Source organism: Theobroma cacao, chromosome 7, assembly GCF_053813885.1.
Source record: "Theobroma cacao isolate CCN51 chromosome 7, ASM5381388v1, whole genome shotgun sequence".
Taxonomy (NCBI): Eukaryota; Viridiplantae; Streptophyta; class Magnoliopsida; order Malvales; family Malvaceae; genus Theobroma; species Theobroma cacao.
The window spans coordinates 5,814,844-5,828,488 of NC_142645.1; the positions used below are offsets into that span (position 1 = coordinate 5,814,844).

Sequence of the window (13,645 nt, forward strand, 5' to 3'; positions counted from 1 at the left end):
CTTTGGCTCAAAAAGATCTTATTGGACCTGAAGGTGATTCAAGAACAATCAACTGTCCTTTGGATGGATAACAAGTGTGCAATAACCATTGCTTCAAATCCTGTAAACCATGGAAGAACAAAGCAGATAAGGGTTAAATACCATGCCATAAGAGAAGCTGTCAAGAACCATGAGATTCAAGTGAAGTTTTGTTGCTCCAATGACCAGTTGGCTGATATTTTAAGTAAGGCTCTTAGCAGAGACAAATTTGAGTATTTGAAGATGAAGCTTGGAGTCTGCAAAGTCATCTTCCAAGAGGAGTGTTAGAAGTGGAAGCTTGATTTGCAGAATGGTGCAAAGCTTTCTTAAACCGTTTGGTAAAGTGACAATCATGTGATTGTCACATGCTGTCTTTTACTTATCTGATCCAATGTTAGGCACGTGTTCTTATTTCTTTTATTTTCTTATTGCTTGTTATTATCCTCTGGCTGTTAGCCTTGGTAGTTGTAATGGCCACGCGGCCTATTTCCTGTTTTTTAGGTAGTGCATCAGATTATGGGGTCCCCTTGAAAAACCACTTTGTTGTGGCTTACTTAAATATTGGCAGTTTACTGTATGTAATAGTATGAATGTGACATTTCCAGTTTCGTACTCTGCAATTTTCTTCTTCATTTTTTGACTTCACCTACCATTGTTGTTTTTTAATATTTGTTGTTCTTAAATTCAACATTTTGTATGGGGTATGTGTTACTAAATTGTGACAGTGTAAAACACTTCTTCTTTGGTTTTAAAGCAGGGCAGAGGCAACAAAAATGTACTATAAATTGCATGTAACTGAACCCTTGTCAACTGTAAGAAGAAAGTAAAGAAAAAGCACTGATAAGATCATGAACAACGTGCACCAATCCAAGAAATTACACAACAAATATCAATTTCGTAGTGGAACCAAATGTCAATTCAAAGGAGACAGAATCAACCTATTAATAGTTTAAAGCATATATCCAAACTGGATTCTTGAAAAAGTTGAACTGTCTCTTCCAATGGAGTGGAGAGAGGCTTCATTTATAGGGCGACAGGTTCCTTTTCTTCTACATCTATGATGTATCTGTTCTTTTCTAGCACAAAGTTCAGCCAAAATTGTAAACGAACAGCTTTCTTGCTGCAGAAAGATCATCTCTTGAACTTTTTTCCTTCTTCAAACTGGTAAGTTACTGAAGGGAAAAGAAACAATCAAAATACGTCGTATGGAAAGCTATGAACACCAACAACTAAGAATCATTTACTCGTTGCCAGACTAGTCTATGCATTCCCATGGTCGAGAGCTGCTACGGGATTGATTAATAGTTCTCAAAATCTCCAAACTCATTTGACGGACCTAGAGTTCCTGAGGGGATAGGATCTTGATGCATCAGACACCGCAGACAAACTCCCTGAAATGGACCAGAGGTTAAAACTGTCAAGAAAAGGACTAAATGAATTGAAAATCACAGGATCAAGCAAATCCTGGATTTTTGCTATATATATAGGCACACACACATGTATATATGGCTCAGATTTTATTCACCGGGGCAAAAAATGAAAACAAGAGATGGGAAGAGCTCTAGATGGGAAAAGGAATAAAAGGGCTTACTCCAATTGGCAGAACATCATTCATATGATCCACATAGACTACTTTTCCAGCCTATTCTCCCTCGGTGTTTTAGCTGCCCCATTATGCCAAACTTACAAGCTGTATCTTGTTTGAGCTCATCATAACCTGAATAACGGGTTACATCTATTGATCTCCTAACACGTCCACGTTTGTGCACCTTGAAAAGGTAAATACGTAAATTAGAACCCTTGACCACTGAGATGAAAAGAAAACGGATTTGCCCTGTGTGCATGAGTGGTGAGTGCGGACGCTTACTTTTGTGGACTTGGATTAAAAGAGCTAGAGAAACTTGACTCAATGTGATTGTTAACTTTAGAACAACATGCTTGTACAGAGGTAGATTTCCTAATTCCCACCATTCTTTTGAATCCAAGTAGATTTCCTAGAGAGGAGGAGGAGGTGACGGTTTTCTCTTGTCAAGCTTGAGCAGGGGAAGATATAGAGGAATCCGCTTTAGCTTTGGACAAACCTATATGAATGTGTTGGAGAATCACAAATCATCACTTAAACTTTACTCAAAATGTTCTTCAATTCAGGTAAATTAGCTAATGCCAATTTCCTTAGTATGGGATGAGTAAATTTAATGGTGTTGTGTTTTGCTAGATATATGATGAGTATGAAAGCAGAGCAAGTGAAAGATAGCTTTTTGGAATAACAGAAGCTTGATATTTCTTATATGCATTGACTTAGTTTTTTTACATAGCAAAACTTAACAAGTAAGCTTTGATCAGTAGCTAGGCACAAGAATACATACTAATCATTACATAAGTCATTCCCTAGATGCATAGCTATCATAATATGATAGGAATCTAGTTGTCTTAATACAAAATAGTCACATATGGTCCTAAGGTTAATAGCATGCATTGATGTGGTTTTCAATGCAAGTCCTATTTCAACAAATGATATTATTTTGTCACAATACATAACAGTAATCTCTTGCACGTTTTGTATAACCTAGTTAGCCAAGAATAAGTTCCACAATCCCATACATCAACAAGGGAAGACTTAAAAAAAGTTCCCACGAATTTTTGACCAAGCATCATCGGAATTTTCGATGGAATATTGTCGAAAAAAGTACATAATTCTGTTGGCTGTACCACATCAATTTCGTTGGAATAGATTAAAATTTCGATAGGTTATTCCATTGGAAATTTCCAATAGAATTCTGTTATAAATTTTCAACAGAATTTCCTTTGGAAAAGCATTTCTGATGAAATTTCATTGAAAATTTCTTACGAAATTTCCATTGGAAAGCATTTGCAACGAAATATTTCGTTGGTAATTTCCAACAGAATGTTCCGTCGATAATGTCTTTCCAACGAAAATTGCCAACAAAATTTTGTGGGTAATGACTAAATTATCAATTGACATCCAAAATTCACATTCAAAATTTATAAGAAAGCTACACATTAAAATCTAAAATTCAAAGTCAAGTTCATACAATTAAAAATTGTCATAAACAAACAATACCTAAAAATGTCAAACAAATATAAACATAAAGCTAAATGTGCTATTATATGCCATACTAAAAAAGTATCCATGTCCAACAACGGAAAAGAAGTATCATATCATGAAATGTTGTGTTTTTACTTGTCAAGATTGAACTTAAAGTACTCATATTTCCCTATTTCGAAAGCGCATTACGCATGATCATTGCTTCCATACGTGCAATAAATTCATTCATACCTTCCGTCATTGCTTCCTTCATGTTTGTCATTCAATTTACATTATTCTTCCTAATTCCTCGCGTATTTCCTCACATATCTTACCCTAGTTTTTTGATAGATTTTTCACTTTCTTTTCCAATGCAGTTGCTGAACTAATAGCTTTTAAGTTGATAGGACCACCTCCTAACTCAGATGTTGCTGTATTGTTGTGTGTTGCACTAAGTACAGCTATAACAAGCACCCAAGTACCTACCCATACACGTGAGTACGTTTAGTCTCCATCCCTCCAATTACTTCAATCCAAGAATGCAAATCGAATTCTGGCTGAGGAGATGAATATTTATCATACTTCTACAATATTGCAAAATTATACATTTCCTACTAAAAAAAAGGGATTAGTTTTCAATTATATCGTTAACTTTGAAGTAAAAATTAATCAATTTTTTAAATACATAGGTAGATTTAGATTTGTTGTCTATAAAATCACCGCAACCCACTAAACATTTATGGGTGCAGTTGAACACTTCCAAAAAGTTAATATCTCATTCCATCTCCATTGCCTATATTTATTTACAACTATACATACTCAATTATAATCCATATATATAAATAACATGAAAAAAAAAAACCCAAGTCAAATTACTAAACATACAAATTAAATTTAATTTGAAAAAAATTACAAAAAACCATATATATAAATGCCAAGTAAGATTAATTCATGCAATCCTTTTTGCATGAACAATAAATGGAACTGAGTTATCAGTGTGCTTTGAAATGCTTTCTTATTTTTGCATTAAAAGGTTTTGCCTTGCTTTTCTCGATTTGTTTTGCTATTCTTCTGTACCCCATATCGTATCGATAAGGGCATCCTAGATTTCATTTGTGATCTATTCCTTTGACATGCTTTTGCAGTCCCTAACGTCATTTGTTTTGGCATATGTTATTGCTTTGTTCCTTTCTTCTGAAAACATATCTCTTAACCGATTGGAACAAATTTTATCCCATATCCATCGAACCAAAACATCTTGATTTGTAGATCAAACACATTTTTTCTACATCAAAATAATAGAGTAAATAAAAAAATTGATACCAATTAATAGAAAACAAAAGGTTATAATTTAATTGAATAACAAACATAATAATAACTATAAGATGCATTCATTTTATTAGTGAAACATATATATATATATATATTCCTATCATGGGTCCAGTCCCTGCATGTTCCATCAGTTTAAAATTTCCTGTTGGACAAAGGAGTACATGCATACATTTATCTTCCTATAATTTTATTGGTTTAATTATAAATTGGCAAAATCAAAATGAGATGTTTCAATTAAACTAAACACTCCCATAACTTTCACTTATTCATAGTTTCTTGTCCCCCGTATAATTAGAAAAGTCACTACATTTTATGACTCCCAAGAGTTTATTCCTCATTTACTATAGCCAAAAAGAAGAAAAAACAATTTTTTTATTTTCTGTTACAAGGAGGATTGAATCAACATAATTAATTCATTTGGGAGTCCTGGTGGTGGTGTTATGAAGTATTCTCTTTTTGAAAGGTGAATCTGTTTTTCTGGTGTAAATAAGTCATTAGTTAAGAAAAAGGCAGTTCTCGATTTGCTAGGTTGCAGCCTTTTTTTCAATGTTTTTACATGTACTTTCTGAAAGCGCTGCATCCATATTCGAAAACAGAAATCAAAATTCTCAATGCAGGACTGCAGGCCTGAGTTCTGGGTCGGTCAAACTTTGGACAGAAAAAAGAAAAGAAACAGTGAAAAGATTTTGCAGTGATGAAATGAAAGATTATAGTCTGACTTTGGCCATAGACAAAGTACATCACTAAACTATGGTGGAACACAGCTATTATCAGTCTGAGTTTCCCTGCTTTACTGCTTCAGTACTCTTAAGCAAATACAGACATAAAAAAAAAAAATCTGTTTTGGTTCAGTTTCCTCCATATTTCTTGGTAACCAAACAGGAAAAAAATAAAAAGAGAAGCACAGCACGGCAAAGGAAGCTTTAGCCGTCTGGTCACGGTATGGGAAGGGGAAGCAAGGGGCAAGGGGGTTCGGATGATAGTTTCATAAATGAAGTTGGTCAAGTGACTGAGCCATGGGGTTAGTATCTGAGTTAATATTTTATTAATAAGTGAATAATCCTTAGTAACAATAAATTTTGATATATTTATATTAAATTTTACTATATAAACTATAAACATTATAAAAATAAATAATATCTTTAAATATTCATATTATATTATACATTAATATATAATATTATATAATATTGTAAAATATTAATTATTTATATATCAATAAATATAAGTAGTACATTAATTTTATATAATATATATTTATATGTATTATTTTATTATATATAATTAATGATACAATTTATATGCTATAATGTTATATATTACAAAGTTTGTATACATGATATCTAATTATAAGCAATATATTATAAAAATTAGAGTGATAATTAATAAAGTTATTAACTATAATTATATAAATAAAGTTTATTATAAATAAAGTTAATGATGAAAAACCAACACTTTTTTTAGAGTGTGAAATAGAGCTCAACAATCACAATTTGGAAGAGTTCAACAAACACACACTTATTGGTGAAGAAAATGGGGATGCACTGATTCTAGATATACAAAGTATAAAACATCAGAAAGCAAGATGTTTGAATTGCGACTGTACTTCAGCATGTGGGCCTGACTGTAACCTCCTTTCCCATTGCACGTATCTAGTGAAAGACTGAAAACATATAAGAGTAGTGATATTAGTGTATGTTACAAAGACACAGAAAACAATGAAATGAAAAGAAAATAAGATGAAGCTTGATTTTGCAATTGTAGGATAGAAAAAGGACTCACATTTTACTTTTAAGACGGTTCATCTAATAGCTTTCACCCATCCCGTTTTGCTGGCATTCCGGAACTTGAGCAAAGGTAGAAGGACATTCTTAGCATCGGGATGGTCCCACTCCATTGATTCCCAGCATTCCTCTGGATGTATACAGATTTCTTTGAGATCAGGAGGAGTAGATGGTTGACTATTGTCAAGCTCAAGCAGGGGGGGATGTATCGGGATCCTCTTTAGCTTTGGACAATACATTATCTCAATTCCTTGGAGAGAATCACAAGCCATTACTTCGTTTGTTTTACAAATGCTCTTCAATTCTGGTAGATTGTACAATTTCAATTTCCTTAATTTGGGAAGAGTAAACATAACATTGTTCTTGGTACTCATTCCTTCTTTCTCTGATGCTATTATTTCCTCCATTCTTTCACAATTCCTAACCTCAATCTCTTCCAAGTTTTGGAGATTTTGGAGAACCCACTTTGCTGGCAACAAATTCTTTAATTTTCCACATGAAGTTAAATAAATTACTTTAAGAGAGGAAAAAGTGACAGGCGTTTGTGGTATTGACTCTCCGAATATGACTTTCAAATTCCACAAACCACTTAGTTGAAGAACCTCAAGTGTTTGGAGTGATGCACACCATGAGGTAAAAATGGACTCCCATTCATGGCAACTTTCAATTGTACATTCCTTCAAATCAGTTCTGAAAACATCATTTAACGTTGATCCCCTGCCTTTGCAATGATACAGTTGTAGTTGCCGAATATCAGATGGAAGTATAATTGGATCTTCAGCATTCATATTACAACCGCAAATTGCAACCAATCGACTATAACCTCTGTCAAAAGTAATAGACCTATATGAGTTGTAGACCCAATGATCAATCAATTTGTGACTCACCCAAATATGGTACTTATTAAGCCTTTTTCTTTGACCAGCATACATGCTCAAGTCATGCACATTGGTGAAGCAACCTTCAAAAACTTCCAGCTTTTTCAGTGTCTTGATCTCTTCCGCTCTTGATGATGCTGGATGAATGATCAAGTGTTGAAGATGATACTACTTTGACAATATTCCATCTGGGATCTCTTCTAAATCAAAGGTAAATCCAAGATTGAGATATCTAAGATTTATCAACATTTCCAAACCTAGAGGGAATTTGGTGATGCTTGTTCTTTCAAGATTCAATTTCTTCAAAGCTCGATTCTTTGACAAAATGGGATATTTTCTAATTTGTAGCATTCATGAAGCAATAATGCTGTGAGATTCTCTAAATTGGAGATAGAATTGGGCAAACTCCGAATAGAATTCAATGAAAGATCAAGGATCTTAAGATTAAGCATGTGTTCAAAGAAAGATTCTGGAATTTCTTTCAAGGAATTGTTTGAGAGTAACAAAGTTGTGAGTCTCCGACATTTTAGAGATTGCATATTTTTAGGAATTTTTGATATGGAATTCCTCATTAAGGAAACCTTCTCAAGACTTCAACCCATTCTTCCTTATCTGGTAGTTCTTCCAATTGCATACCAGCTTTTACCAAAAATCTTTTTCTTGTGATATGCAATGCCATATCTCTAACAACATCATGCATCTTTACGTGCGTGCCCTCCCTAACCCTTTCTAACATACAATTTTCTTCAAGTTTCTCTAAAATAGAATTACCATTACCCTGCATTGCTTGTCTAGTTCTCATTTCATCTACAAGTCCTTGTTCCATCCAATGTTCAACTATGTCTTCTTTTTTGATTTCATAATCCTCAGGATACAATGCACAACATAGAAAACAATCTTGGTCCTTTTGTTCCAGATGGTCATAGCTGAATTTTAAACATCCAAACACCTGATCTTCCATATCTTTGATGTTTCTTATGTAACCTCTCAATTCATTCAAAGCATTTTGCCACACAAGAGGATTAGATATTCCCCTCATACAGCCAGCTACTGTGACGATTGCAAGAGGAAGTCCATCACATTCCCTCACAACAAGTTTTATTATTGATTCTAAAGTTGGATTAAGCAACATGTCTTGTCCGACTTTGCTTAAGAATAATTGCATTGCCTCATCCGTAGAAAGACAGGGCACTTGGACTTTCTTACATCCCATTGATCGAACAACCTCTTCTGAGCGTGTTGTCAACACTAACTTGCAACCATTATCTATAGTTGGCTCAAGGATTCCAACTTCCTCAAGAGAGAAGCTGCTCCATACGTCATCCAATGTTAGCACAAATCTCCCCTGTTTCCTCAATATTTCTGATAGCTTTTCAGCCCTGATAATTGTATTCTCGTGATCCGGTAAGTTTTCTTTCAATTGGCTTGCAATGTCCTTTTGTAGCCTTCGAACATCAAAGTCTTGGGATACAGTTGTCCAAATCAATTTAGTAAACTTAGCTTCTTTCAACAACCTATTGTGGACATGCTTCATAATGGTTGTTTTTCCTATTCCTCCCATCCCACACACTCCAATCATTCTAACTCCACCCGCCATCAAGTATTCATAAATTTTTTCTGTTATAGTAGTGGTCCCTGCTAACCCCGGTGTTGGCAGTTTAACCCTTAAGGTTGAAGGATCATCAACCTTTATTTACTTTATTTAGCAAGAACGCAGAAGATATTTGCCTTTATTTACTTCATCGTCAACACCTTGTGCCTGACTAATCTTCTTCTCTACTTTTTTGAACCAACTTTTAACTTCCAGCTTTGGCATTTTCCCCAAATGAAGCTCTTCTTCCAACTTTTTTTGGGTATCTGCTTTTCGATCATGCAAATCTGCTTGAGCTTGTTTGAAATCATCCACATATTCTTTGACTTTTCCGTGGTATTTTAGATACTTTATAGCTGGTTGACCAATGAACTTAATAACCTCAATGATTGGTCCTATCAAGTTCATATTAGCTTGTCCCTGCACCAAGTTGTGGTATTGATTCGTGAAGAATGAATGCAGAGGCATATCAAGTTTATGAAGTAAAGGAATTGAAAAGGAAATCCATTGAAGATACATAAAGTAGTAGATAGAAATTAAACAATTAATTTAACTTAGGAAAAAATCAAATTATGCAGTACCAATGTAAACAAAAAAATAAATTTTGAGCTTAGTCACCCATTTGATATGAAATCCTCAGCCCTAAATCTGTAAAGCCAAGCTTAGTTCAAGTGGTTGTGGTCAGTTAGGTTTGGCTAAGGAATTTAGATTTGAGACTAGTGTTGTTTTTTCCTTTTTTCTTTTTTTTTTCTTATTTTAGAAAGAATAAGGACATTAACAATCATGAGCTAGTGTTATTATTCTACAATCTACACCACAATGAAAAGCAAAAGAATTAAAAAGAATAAAAAATAAAAACTACTGAAGAAGGTAAAACATTCTTGCAATTTATGGGAATAAAAAATAATGAGAAGTTAAATAAGTACCTGTCCTGACTGATAAATAGTTATTGGAAGATATTGGCTAGAATAGTAGAAGATGCAGAGAACAAAGGCCCTGAAAGTAATTTAAGCAGCAAACTTCCTTGCGCCTATCTGCACACTAGCTCTCTGCTAGAAGACATTTACATGAAGAAAGAAAGGAAAATGTTTAAGGTTAGAGTTCATATGTCAAGACAATTGCTAACTGATTCACTGCATTAATGTTCTGTGTAAAGAAATTGCCTGACAAGGAATCAAGTAAGCAAGGCACTCACAGTTTAGGAGAATCAAAAGAAGAAGAAAAGAGCTTGTTACAGCAGGCTGATACTTCCTGGAAAGGCTGAGATGAGAACCAGCAATTAATGTTCCTAGCTAATTTTTATGCTCTCTGCAAAAGCGACGGAAAAAGGAAGAAAGGAAAAGGTAGGAGGGGGAGTCAATGAAACTGTTCAGGAAATAGCAGAGAAATAATGCAGCCTTTGGCTGATTCCACTTTTTCTTTGGACATTTTCTTGGCAAATACAGGGTCTGACTTTAGAGATTGCTAATGAAATTTCTGAATTCAGACATGACAATTATTAAAGACTAAAATTATGATATGTTATAACCTAACAATTAAATAATGGGTAAAATATCTCCACTCTCTTAACTTGTAATCAAAATTCCAAACAGGGTTAAAAAAGTAGCTGAAACATTCTTGCCTAATCAGGAGTTGACAGAATTCAAGATCTTTTGCGTCTTCACCCTTAACCGTTACGGTGGCTGTTTGAGTGTGATTCAGCTGTGGTGCCCTCCTTTTTAGCTGGGAGAGGGCAGAAGCTCTGTTTTGTTTCCCATTGGACAAAAACTGAAAAATGGTTGGGAAAAAGAGGCTGCAATACCTAGAGTAGAAGTTTAGTATGGCTATGGATATGGCTCTTGGTTCTTGAATGAAGTATGGCAAACCCCACTTGTTTTTATATGCTGCTAGTTTAAAAAAGACATCTTCTATATTAAACAACTTTTTTAAAAAAATTTATTCATTATCGTGCTTATTTATTTATCTTGAATTTTATGCAAACAAAAGAAATTATATTTACAAATTTATCATAAAATTTTCAAATTAAACATTTTTTATTGCATTTTTGGCTTAGGTAAAACTCTCAAACTATACTCCTAAAGGTGTAGATTACATGTTGGAGAAGTAGATAGTGGAGATAAAACTAGCAGCAAATTAAAATGCACTCCAAATTCTAGTAGACTTGATTCCAAAGAGCTTACAAAAGATTATTTTTGGACTTTGGGGGGCCTTTGATCATAGCCTTAGTTAGAATGCCTTCTTCTGTTTGGACTAATGCTCAATTGTTGAAACCATGTAGTTGTTGCTTGTCTTTCAACCACTGTCCCCCAAAGCTCAATAGAATTTGGGTTGTGTGGACATGATCAAAAGAATTATCCTAACAAAAACTATATAAATTTGGGTATTTGATTTAATTAAGCCGTGTGGACTCTGCTTTGAAGTTTCTATTAGTTGTATTGTTGTTTGATAATGTCAGCAAAGAATTGACAGGGTATTTTGAGTGTTGAATGGTTCTTGATGGGGTTGGTTTTTGGCATTGGAAAGGTTTAGCCCTTGTCTAGACTCCATGCCACACCCTAGCCTTCCACTAGACTCCACATTTGGTTACTATTTGGTTCCTTGAGAGATGGGGCTACGGCACCTTTCATGCTCCAAGTGGAGGGTCAGATGAAACAGCTCTTATTTCGTCTTTAATTGGGAAAATAATGGAGCTTGGAAAGGCCAAGTTAAACCTTATACTAGCTACAAGACCCTAATCGGATGATATCAAGGTCTTCTTCGTAAGTTAACATATCTGTCACCGTTAGTACGTGATTTATGAGTTGAGATCGAAGACTTTTTTATCATTTTTTTATATATTTATCATGTGAGACCTAAATATAAATTTATAGGTAATAGTAGATTCTATATATATAGATGATAATTAAAATTATGTTAAAAAATATTACAAAGAATTTACCAGCATTTATACTAATCAACTACATAGTTTTCCAAGTTCAATATTTCAAGAAAACATTAATGGCAATCTTTATCTATGAGAAGTCTCAAATTTTGATTTTGAATATTCAAGTCTTTTATTCAACCACTTTGATTCAAGATAATTAAACTAAAATAGAAAAAAAAATTGTTGGATGTCAAATATACCACTCAATGAGATGAGGGAAGTATTTATCATATTTCTATTTTTTTTTTTCATTTAGAGATTATCCACAAGTATTTTTATTTTATTTTAATTCTTATTTGGAGAAAGCGGAATTGAAACCTAAGCTTTTGAGTAAGGTAGACATACACCTAAAATTGAACAATATCCACAATTTTAATATGTTTAATCGGTGTAATTTATTTAATATGTTCTTTTATAATGTATTAATCTTTATTATTAATTAGTCGAGATGTACATATATTTCTTATTCAAAAAATTGGATTCACCTTTATCCGATCAAATAAAAAAAAGTATTAATAAATATAAGTTAAGAAATTTCATGATAAAGAAAATTAATTGCAGTAATAATGGTAAGAGACCAATGGTGCTTTAATAGATTATAAAGTTTTGAATAGGATTATAAGATGAATGACCCTACATGTTGGAAAATATGGTACTCTAATAACTTTTTGAATCAAATAATTAATTACCCTACATATTCCAAAATCATGTGCTTATAGTTAGAACCCATCAACAAAGCAAGAAAAAAGGTCCCTTGTCTTTCTATTCTCTACTTCTTACACCTTTTCCCTCAAAGTTCAAATCATTTATCACATTAACTTTTGTTGCTTATCCTCAAGTAATCACCTATACATTTTTTATCACGATAAACATAATTGAAGATAATAGTATATATGTCACGATCTCACTCGTTCTTTTAGCTATAAAAGAGATGGATATCCTTTGATCTGAGCTTACCTCAGATTATAATATAACTCACGAAGACATATCTACATCAATAAAGAATTGAGTTTTGAATATGAATCCAAATCTTATCTAAGGTTTTTGGTTTATCTTTCCGTTCATAATTGGCCTTGACCTTGTCATAATAGTATTCAGCCCACTTTGTTCTTGTTCATGTATAATTTGCACCACCTATTATTATTATCTTTTAAATTTTAAATTAAAAAAGATAAATGTCAATAAGTGCCTTACGAATGCTTATAAAATATTACATTTAAAATGCTAGCAATTGCTTGTCAGTATGATAATTCCTAATACTTTGATTAAAATCATTAAAGTTTAAGAATTAAAAATGCTTAAATAAAACTAAGTTTAAAAATCAAAATTTATCATATTTAATGTAAGTTCTATCAAAAACATTATTTAGAATATTATTTTAATTAATTATATATATTTGAAAAATTAAAATAATTTGAACGACTTTAATATAATCTTAGTCTTATTTTAGATTAAGGTAAAATATTCCTATATATTAAGTTTTAATCAAAATTTTAAATAGATCTATTAGTTTTTTAAATGGATACTCCACCTCAAAAGTATAAACACGGTTAATACTAAAATATTTTTTTCCTTTATTAGTTAAAAAAAAATTTATTATATAATTTAAAAAAAAATAATTTAGGAAGCACCGATCAGCTTCTCCAAAGAGCATTTCAAGCGTTGGCTTTCTCTCAATCTCTTCACATCAACAGAAACCTTTCTTTCTATGGAAGTCGTTGCTTCTTTCCGGTTCAATCTCCACTGAGAAGTTGAGGTTTTGAAATGGATTCATATGTCTATTTGGCTTTTGTTTTCTTGTTGATTTTCGTTTTTGAGTTTGACTTCATTTGGATTGGTTTTGTTGCAAACTTTTTTATAAATAGAGATACCCATTGAGCTAAAGTAGAAGAATTTACAGTTTTCATTACTCTTATCAGTAGAAAACTGTTTCTTTTTCTTAAAAGGTTTATCTAGAAATGGTATATTTTTATGTGATTCAGTTTGGCAATGAAGTATGCTTTGCAATTTGTTCCCCTATGTAGACATCCTACTTAGGCATGAAATATACAATTATTGCCGAAACACCAGCCG

The 13,645-nt window shown here is 32.9% G+C and overlaps 1 pseudogene across 1 annotated transcript; it reads right to left on the reverse strand.

Moving 5' to 3' along the window:
- Positions 1-5,882: 5,882 nt before the first annotated feature.
- LOC18594001 (putative disease resistance protein At4g27220) lies at positions 5,883-9,692 on the reverse strand (annotated as a pseudogene). The gene is made up of 3 exons (XR_016027520.1): positions 9,576-9,692; positions 6,179-9,069; positions 5,883-6,059 (listed from the first exon to the last, which is right to left on the reverse strand). The product of XR_016027520.1 is annotated as a putative disease resistance protein At4g27220 (transcript).
- Positions 9,693-13,645: the final 3,953 nt, after the last annotated feature.